The sequence below is a fragment of the Bombus vosnesenskii genome, unplaced genomic scaffold, assembly GCF_011952255.1.
Source record: "Bombus vosnesenskii isolate JDL3184/JDL3185 unplaced genomic scaffold, Bvos_JDL3184-5_v1.1 scf7180000013991, whole genome shotgun sequence".
NCBI classification, from domain to species: Eukaryota; Metazoa; Arthropoda; class Insecta; order Hymenoptera; family Apidae; genus Bombus; species Bombus vosnesenskii.
Genome location: NW_022883317.1, coordinates 587,864 through 598,709, shown reverse-complemented (window position 1 = coordinate 598,709; position 10,846 = coordinate 587,864). Strand labels below are relative to the sequence as shown.

Below are 10,846 nucleotides of genomic sequence, written 5' to 3'. Positions count from 1 at the left end.
ATCTTTTCTTTATGATGTTGGGATCCTGGTGTTGCGACGCACAACTTACTAACGACCAGTCAGGCGGCAACTGATCGGTTGTTTATCGCGAGCCTTGAACGGTATTAACGCCCAAGGTGGAGGAGTACAATAAAGGTAAAGAGCGAGGTTTAGTTCACCTTATTTATTACACTCAATACTCTGATTACACTGGGTTAAGTTACTATATTCCACGTTCTACACTGAATACACTGTCCGTAAGTTTACTGATTATCATGTTAAATATACTGTTTACTGAGTGAGTACTGGTAAGTGTTGACTCTTAGAATACTGATGCAAGAGTCTGTCCTGTCCGTAAGTTACGGAATATACTGTTAAATATACTGTTCACTGGTACGTGTTGACTCTTCGAATACTGCTGCAAGAGTGAGTCTTGGGGCTTGCTGTTGTAGCGGAAGGTTCGTCGTGGGTGCGTCCCAGGTCTGTTCCTACCTGGTCCTTGGGTAAAGCCGTATGTTTCTGAATGGGCTGGCTGCCTTAGTGACAGTCCGCGCGGGTGGCCCTACACTTGGGGAAACCCGCGTGTCCCGTCTTTCTGAGATGTAGCATGAACTAACGCAATTTCGTAGTTTATGGGTTTTTCTGGGAGGTCCTAAAGTATCTGGAGTGTACAATAGGCCCACTGTTTATGACGAGTCCGCATTACGGTACCCTTGACGGTCGTCCTGCCCGAGGCTCGCGTCTGGTGGTCATACCGTAGCGGCAATTACCAGGCGACCCCTCGAAATCTCGAACACCTGGATAAGCACCTTAGTTTGCATCATGTGGATATTCCCATTTAATAGGGGTGCATAAGTCGTGGTAGAAGCTTCCCAAAGCTCCATGGGGCGATATGCCATACGCCAAAATGTAGTCACTCCGCGCAATGTCGTGAGGGTCAATTTAGATGCGAAACTTGCCTCATGAGCTTCGGATCCCAGAAAGGGTTATTGACGTATGACCTGCATGTTCAGCCTGCCATCAGAAATGTTAAGAGAAGGGGAACAACGAACCCCCCCCCCCCCCTATACAAGAAATCAATAGTAGAGTGTGGACAGTGGAAGAGGTTATAAGAAATAGGAGAACAGGCCTAAAAAATGAACACGTTGGTCCTCAGGAGAGTGTCCAAGAGACAGAGGGCGGGTACGATCTCATTGATCCTAAGTGCGAATCAACGCGGGTTGAAGATATTGCAACAAATGACGAATCAACCTGAAGATGGCGGCGAAACATAATAATAGAGATAGAGAGACCAACCGAGGTGCCTCCTTAATAGAGGGAGGTCTATGCCCGGTTGAAACAGGTCTGGGCCGAAATGTCAATTTTAAAATAAATTTTAGTTATAAGTCCCTACGAGGGGGTACCTCGGAAGTATGGAGCTTTCTTAATCGGAAGTCTCACAGGTTTTTAGCCAAATGCCCCGTCATCTAATTAGTGACATGCATGAATGGATTAACGAGATTCCCTCTGTCCCTATTATTTCAAGATCTCAGGAGATTTTTAAGTAAGATTTTTAACTAATATTCTTGGACTGATGTAAGTATCACGATAGAATTCTTTTCTAAAATTTTCTAAAAGACATATAAGAGTTATATTTTATAAGAAAATAATATTGATATTTTTGTACGATTTATGAAGCGGACAGCGGCAGCTGTAGCGTGATAGGTGAATTTGCTGCACTAAAACAATATTCAATATTCTTTTCATATTCATATAACTTTTTGTTTGCAAAAATTGTTTGCGAGAAACTGTGACGCCAGGAAAATGTTTGATCACATCTCTGCAAATTCGTCTCTATAAAATTACGTAGTTTGTTAATTTAAAAAAATTAAAAATCCTTCTTACAAACATTCAACAAAATCGGAAGATCCATATGATAACTCGTTTTTATACTGATTTGCGCAAAGCCATAGTGTTCCATAATGCCATAATGCCAAAGCCATAATGTTCCGTAGCGGTGTTTAGATATCGTGATATTAGTAAATTTTTTGAAAAAAATATACGAATCAAAATATTCCCAACGAATCAATTCTGAGAAAATATTACTTAGAAGATTCGTATAAAAGAATTAATTAAAGTATACGAAATGATATTAGTAAAAAAAAATGTGCATTTCAATTCATAAAACGACAGATAAAGTTGTCCGTTATATAGGAAACATGGCACATTATGTGTGAGGACCATCAATGCTTCAGTTACTTGCCTGTAAAGAATAGGAAAAGAATAGATTACGCTATTGTTGCATGACTAGTGAATATATTATCGAAAGTAATATCGCAGAGCAATCGCGACTCTGCTTCATTGCTTAGATAAATGTTTTAAAATAAAGGTATTTCTGCCTCCATAGAATTGAACAAGTGCAGGTGGAAGAAGTTCTCCATTCATAACAGCTTGCTTAGTCTAAATGCACCGTGACTCGAAACCAGAGTTGCTTTGAATTTACGCAGCAAATAGTGATCAAAAATATTGAAACTTAATCGTACGATTAATGTTATTTAATTTTCCGTCATAGGTAGTAACGCTAGCACACAAAATATGTAAATTTTCGTCAATATTGTACCTCAATCCTTGAATATTGACCACATACGATCGATAGTATTGTCAATACTTGGCGTTTAGTATCACTGTCAGTGAGGATAAAAAATAAAATAAGTATATCGGGTACACGAACAAGAGTCTGTATCTAAATTATTTGTTATGCGTGGGTAATCTTAAAGATGAAAGATATATTAAATAATACACATACATACATATATGTTTAAAAGGTATATCAGCTAGGGTAGGATTCTATAAGCAGATATAACTTTGTCCTATGAAGTTTTTTCATATAACAATAAGGAAGAAGTTTAGGTGATTCCACTTAGTTGTATCCATTGCTAGTATGTAAGAACTGACAAAAAAAATTGTCCAGGAACAAATTATGCGATAAAATTGTTCAGAAATGAACAAAATATATAAATAATTTTGTAAGACTGTATTTTGGAAATTTGTACGCATCATGACAACAGCAATAAAGAGAAGTCACAAATATAAACCTCCGTTTTCCTTTTATTAATTAAGTGTTTTTTTAATTAAAATTTTTTTAATTAAGTGTTTTTACGAAATGCTATCAGAAAGCGTTTATAGAGAAAGATTTCAAAAACTTTGATACACTTTAGCTAGTCTTTGGTTTATAACACTCCTTTCTTCCATTGACGTGAACGTTCTCTCCGACTTTGTTTTTCCGTTTGTCGGAAAGATAAGCCTCGAAGAAAAATTTTCCAAATAGGATTAAATAACTGAAGTAGATGATGAAACTAAGTATACAATTTTTGCGCGTAGTGTAGCATTCAAGTTGACCATTTTCACGGTAACAGTAAGCCGCAATAGTTACAACGCAACCAATCACCATTTGTACCAGCTGCATCGTAGTAATCATCATGGCAAAGCCTTTTGGTAATTTGTATTGCATTACTTTTAAAGTATGATAAGAATACATCCAGGAATGAACAAAGTAGTTCATTACGGTATACCACCTTGTGACTGCTGTAGTCTCCGCATACGTGAACCAACAGAAAGGAACAACAGTTAAATGATTGGTAAAAATGTAGAAATATCAATGGTTGCTTTCGTAACACAATGAAGATCGTATCGCCAAATTCTGGGATCTTTGATAGGACCAATACCCATGTCCAAAAGCCAGAAACATGATCTTGCAAAAGGTGGATGAAAGGAAAATAATTCCATTCTTATTGTATTGATGTATTCCATTTGATTCATTTTGTGAATATGACATTTAAATCAAAGCCATGTATTATGTTCCATACAATGAAACGATAAGAACTTTGTTATTTTGATTTGGAAATATAATCATACAATGTGTATAGTATAGGTCCATATGTTGCGAATTGGTAGACATAACTGATTATATCAATCGATAAAATTCATTTCAGATACAAATTTATAAGTGAAATCTTTTTAGAGAATTATTATAAGAAGAATATCGTAAACAACTATTAAAAATGTATTTCCTATTTTACTAACGCTTTCCACATATCAATATTCACTAAATATCAAGCATAAGAAATTATTTCATATAACACTTCATTTCATTAATAATTATTTTTTAAAATCGGCACTCACCTGAAAATATATTACAAGGTAAAAATATGAAAGTAGCATTACCTAGGTACTGCAAGCAATCCACTCCATAATGCAAGTGGACGCTTCAAGTCAAACTTTGGTCTGCTCGACATGTAGTACTTGCCGCCAAAAATTAGGATCACGTAAATAATACAGCAGTGGTAGCAATACTGAAAATTATTCTGGAACCATTTTTGAGTGTCTGGATAAAAGTAGCTTTTTTCGAAGTTGAAGACATGCGAGTAGGTAGGTTCAATGATTTGCGGAGAACCCTGTTTATTCATCGTAAAATATTGTTTTTTACATCCACTGGTCGCAAAGCAATTAAAGAAAATACACAATCTTTCGCCTACGTTGTCAATTGACTAAAATGTAAGAAGAAGAACTATTAACACTTTCTTTTAAAACTATGGAAATTGAAATATTTAATAAATAATGTATTAAAAACAATGTAAAATATTCTGAACAAAGTAATAAGACAATACAAACTAATAAATTAATCATTTTTATCTATCGTATTTAATTACAATGTAATACAGAATATTATTGTAAATTGTTACAAATTTAAGGTGACTAAAACTTTTTATTTCACAGCTGAGCACCGGGGCGAAAAATATTGCATTAAGAAGGAGGATCATTAGGAGCAGTACAATACCCATTCAAAAGCTGGTGCCGCCTCGGTCTATCAAGAAAGGATTAAGGCAGTGAAGAAGCGCATCGTGGAGAAATGGAAGGAGTGGCGATTTGACAGAGAAGACAACTGGACGAAGCGACTGGTGGCGGATGTATGTTTATGTAGCGGCACTCGACAGCAAACTATAACAGGACGACGACAAGGCAGTGATTAGCACCCAGGTTCAAATCTCGGCACCCGTAGTCCGATTTTTCTTCCACGACATCTAAATAAGAAGAAAGCAGCAGTACCTCCGGACGACACACATTCACACATCAGCGGCACCAACCTATCCACCTCATTTATGTAGAAAATATAGGGGAAATATTGATCACTTCACCATGCAGATTCTGACAGCGCATGAGATTTTTTCATGTTTATCGTAAAGTGATGAATAAGGAGGACCACTTCAGTTGTTGGGACTGGCAATAGTGAAGGCGATGACGCCGAGCATGCGCTTTTCCACTGCCCAAGGTGGATACCTGAGATGACGGAGCTAGAAAATTACGTCAGCACACCGATTTACAATAGAAAATTTAATAAAGCCTAGTAGTGAAGAAGGAAGACGACTGGGCAAGGTTTCAGGCCTTGTGCAGAAAAATCATGCTATCAAGAATGACGCAAGAAAGATTCCAAGAGAGGAGAAGAACAAGAGGAAGAAGAAGAAGGAATGGGACTTAAATATGAGGAGCGGTGCATAGTTAAGCCTAACCCTAAAGTAATGCTATAAGGCAGTTCCGGGATTGTTGGTGCTTGCACAGAAGAGGAGCGGTGAGAGGGAGAGGGGTTTTTAGTGGGTGGCTTCTCGCGAAAAAGAGGTGACTAAAACTTATAGTTTGAATCATATTAGAAAATAATATTCGAAATTATGTTCCACTGTTCATGAAATAAAAGTTAATAGTTTTTGTGAAAAGAAGTGTCGCAAAACATTTATCTAGTTCTTTACAAAATGTTAAACGCAGAAATATTTAAACACAGCATTTTCTTACAATTATACAATGTAGGCATTTATTCTGCTTTTGCAAAGTTGCTTTGTTTTTACGAGCATCGTTGTTGATCAAAATTCCTTACGTTGTTAACGTTTAATGTTTGTTACATAAGTTACATCAATTAGATTACTATATTTTCATTATGATGTGGTGATTGTTATTCATGTGTCATAAATATTTACACTTTTGTTTCATATTCATGTATTATATTATATTATGTATTTATATGTTATATATTTGTCGGGTTTACATTAGAATTAGGGTTAGGGGCGTGAAACGAATCTTCATTAGGATTACACATTGTTGTTATGCAATAGCGAAGACATTGACTAGTGCAAATAAGATTATTAGTGCAAGTATGGATATTCTAGAATTGAAAAGTAACCGCAGTGATTAGACACTAATGACAATGGTATAGGGTCGAAAACGAATCCGCGGCCAACGGGATAACAAATGTACTTTCTTCCAAAGTCTAAATTGGACTCGATTTACTTGCCTACGATACAAGTATTACTAAACTAGCTCTTTGTTAAAACGTAAAATATTCACCGAGCGTAATGACGCTATGTAACTCGCTAATGAGACCTCACGAGAGAATGACTTTCCGTCCCGGTGATGCCACAGAGGAAACACTTATAATCAGATCGAATGACAACAATTGCTTAATTACAGGTGTGATAAAATCTAAGCTGAAGCATTAGAGGACTTTTCCCAAAATTGCAAAGGGAAGACTCCGGTTTTCCTTTCATAAGTATATGTCGGAGATGAAAGAACACCGGAGCCTTTGGACTTTTGGATAATCCCGCAACATTGTAACCTACAGTCTACTATAGCTGTAATTGAACAATTGTAGTTATTCAATCCGATTGTAATTGTTCGAGAGTTGTGATAATGAGCTTGGGCTCTTCAAGTAAGATGATTGTCAGATGTCGATGCGTCTCCGCAGTACATGTTCAGCTAGCCCGAGGGCCCGTTATAAATCTTAAGATTTAGCTAACCAAAGTCCTTCAAACAGACAAACAGTCTTTCTCCTACGGGAAGATAGGAGAGGCCTATTTTTCAACGAACGACGTCTCCCACTAGCAACTTTCCCTCGAGGGCGGCTAGCATCTTTTCCTAACCACCGATATGGAGATTAACCAATTAGCAGCAACGCCAATTTCCCTTACTTTCTGAACGAAGGCTTTTCTCGACGAATCCGATGATCTCGTGTCCTTAGACACACCCCATTATAGTTTTCCTTTGTGGCACCATCGGGACGGAAATTCATTCTCTCTCGTGATCTCATCGAGGAAAAGAGTAACCCCTTACGATCAGTGAATTTTGTGAGCACGTTCATCTATCATCCCGTCGACCGCGGATTCGTTATTGAACCTAGGATCATTGTCATTAGTTTCTCGAGTACCTAACTACCACGGTTACTTGTCCGGTTCTATAATAATCGTATTTGCACTAGTCAATGTCTGTTACGTCGCGTAACACTCTACCTAGCCCAGGCCACACACCGCGAGCGAGATGGCAACCAGATGTCTTCGGATACTCACTGCCTACCCTCAATAGTCTCAAGTATCTTCCATAAATCTCTGGAATTTCCTAGTCGAAAAACTTTTCATGCTTGTAATGTTAAAAATTTAGAAAGAACGAGTTCCATTGTCGGAAGATGAGTCAACGATTGCATAAATCTTTGTTTTTTGTGAATAACTATTGCAATATTTATTGTGAAACTGTTTTTAAATATATTAGAACACTTGCGCTACTTTCATCAGTATTTATAATCTACCTTGAAATAATAATTGCTAATATTTTATTGGATATGGTAAGAAGTAGAGAACTAAGAGAACTATGGAAATTGAGGATCTCTCAGCGGAGAAAAAAAAGGATATTCTTTGTCTGCAATGCCTGAAAAATTTAAGCTCGTGAAAATAAAAGTAAAAAAGATGTTCTTTTTTTATTATTATATTTGCACTTTACTTTACTTACTTTACTCTACTTTTCTTTATAATTGTCCAGCTGGACATTCGGTAAATTTTTCCAGCTTAAAAAAAGAAAGCGGTCAACTATCTAAGTACTAACCGTGCCCTACGTTGCTTAACTTTTGTAATCAGACGAAAACAAGTGCTTTTTTAATTTTAGTTGTAACGTTTATTGCCCAAAGAAATACATATTTTGTATATAAGGTGTTACGCCACGAGGCTTACTACAAGCTGTATTTTCTAACCGTCGCTCGCGGTCCTACAGTGTCGCAGGCAGACCGTCTTATCTGCCCGCCGGATCATATACAATGTATCGACGAGAGTGTCACGTAATTTTTGGGTTGGTCGGTGAAAATAAAATATAGTCGAGTCGTAACACAACTATTTACTTGGTTTTAATCAACCTTTATTATGAATTCAGCAATCACAATGTAACACGCACTGAATTAACATAAATCACAATTCACTTCAACCACGTTATGTAAGACTTAGTTACAACAATACATTAAGTACGCGACTTATAAGAGACCGACATAGATATGTTGACTATTCTAAGGATACAGAATAAGTGAAGTTTTACTGACGATACTGTGTCTGAGGAAAGCTAGGGGTGGGTGTGTCGAAGGACACGGGACTATCGGATTTGTTGATGACAATTTTGGTTAAGGAAGTGAGGGCAGTAGACACCATCTCCGATTGGATAATAGGACGGTTGGTGGACCAGGAAGGGTTTTAGCCGCCCTCGCGAGAAAGTTGCCAACGGAACATACCAGATGTGGAGAAAACCAACTTTCTAAGCTAACACGTGGTAGACAATAAACGTAAAGGGAAATTTAAGACAGGAAATACTCGCTTGGTCCGAAGGACCTTAACTATAAAAATGCCAAGGCCCCCTGGTGGGCACTTAAGACTATTGAGGGTGCGCGCCAAGGATATGCAGACATCTAGGTGCCATCCTGTCCGTGGTGTGTGGCCTGGTCTCTGATATGAATTGACGTTACAAGAGCATAGTTGTCGCCAAGCGCTCTAGAAACGTCGATTTTTGACCGTTACGTTTTTCACACAAGAAAAGGCATACGTGATCATAGGCGCGAACGGTGGCGTGACCCGAGCATAGTGGGTGTCGTCTTCCAAATGAGACAAAGGAATAATTGAAGGGCGATCAGTTCCTTCTGACGAGTCAAACGTGACATATCGACAAATCTGACGAGCTAACGAATTCATCTAGAGATATCGTAAAGTCGAGTCAACTTTCTGTAACATATTCATCATATTATTATAAAATATATTATTCTATGTTAACCTGTTAATATAGTGTTACATTTATTAAACTACCTCTGTTATCTTAACCGAAACAGAGGAACGACTATTTCGCGGCGTCGATTAACATAATCGTAGCCAGAATTTACGCCTCTCGCTGACGCGTTTTCCTAGCGATCGCGTCTCTCCGCGAACGGTCGTAACATAAGGTCTAAAATTCATACTGTATCGAATGCCTTTTCAAGGCTGGCTACTCGTTACTTTGCATTCAGAATCCACCAGACCGTGGCTACGATTGGCGACCATTTGTCACTTCGAGCCCGATCTCGCTATCACAAATCTTAAACAATTACAGCTATGATAAAATCTAGGCTAGAGTACTAGAGGATGTTCCCAAAATTTCCAAGGAAAGGCTTCGGCTTATCTTTCATCTCCGACATATATAATAATTTAACAGGGAATTCCAAATGGTTTCTGTCTGTTGGCTTTTTATAGGAACAAGAATGAGGTATTTTGTAAGTTCATCATGAATGGAGAGTATGAAGGAATTGCCTTGTTTTGTTTTGTTTAGTGGTCCTAATATATCCGTTGCTATTTTGTCGTTTGGTTCCAACGATATGGCAGTTATACATGGTTCTTCTTTGGATCGAATCCTAGTCATCTTTGAGGGTTGACAGGTCTCATAAGTTTTGATGCGTTCTTGAATCTTATCCACAAGATTCGGATCCACAAGTATAGGTCTCTTATTCGATCATATGTTTTCTGTATGCCGGGATGTCCTACTAAATCGTGGTTCTCTTGTAGAATTTCCTCCATTTGTTCTTCAGTAAACTCCTGAATTAGCCCCCATGCTAATGTAAATTCTTTGTCTTTATCGATACTATTGTAGAATAGAATCATTCTCTTGATTTCATTTTTCTCGGTTTCTGTGAAGTCGTAATATCCAAAACCTATCTTTTCATTTTTTTGAAGGATATTCCTTATTTTGTTGAGCCATGGCCGTGGTTCATAGTCTCCAAATTGCGTTTTTTTTTATTTGGTAGAAGCTTTTGTCGTTGGGACAGATTTTTAAATACTTTGGTTTTTCGCTAGATCCGATCCACAGTCCATACTCAAATAGAATATCGTATTCAGAGTTCTGCGGTTAGTTCTTCGTTCGTAAGTGTAACTGGTTCGTTAGTTATACAATATATTCTACTAAGTGCGTCAGCTGCAGTGTTGTCTTTACTTTTAGCATATTCTATGTCGTATTCGTATTCCTCGAGTTTTAATCTCTAGCGTATAAGTCTTGACGAAGGGTCTTTGCCATTTTGAAGCCATTTAAGAGCTTGGTGGTCTGTTCTAATGGTAAATGGTCGTCCAAATAGATATTGTCGGAGGCGTCTGGCTGCCCATACTATTGTTAATAGTACTTTCACGGTTGTAGAATAATTACGTTCAGGTGGATTCAAAGTCCTTGATATATAACTACATGTGTATCCATCTTGGGATAGAATGGCTCCTATTCCATCGTTACTTATGTCAGTGGTTAATACAAATGGTTTGTCGTAGTCTCGGTATTTTAATACGGGGGAGTCACACTACTTTTCCTTTAAAGTATCAAATGCGTCTTGAGTTTTGTCAAACCAATGGAATGGCATGTCTCTTTTGTGAGTTCAGTAAGTGGATTCGCTAGTTTTGCTAAGTTACGAATAAATTTTCTGTAGTAACCTGCTAGTTCAAGGAAAGATTTTACTTCTGTTGGATTTTTAGGCTGTCTGAAGTTTTTAATTCCTTCTATCTTCTTCGGATTTGGCTTTACTCCTTCAGCT

The 10,846-nt window shown here is 37.6% G+C and overlaps 1 pseudogene; it reads right to left on the bottom strand.

The window, feature by feature from the left end:
* Nucleotides 1–3,122: 3,122 nt before the first annotated feature.
* On the bottom strand, nt 3,123–9,696 carry LOC117239401 (annotated as a pseudogene).
* Between the last annotated feature and the right edge of the window lie 1,150 nt (nt 9,697–10,846).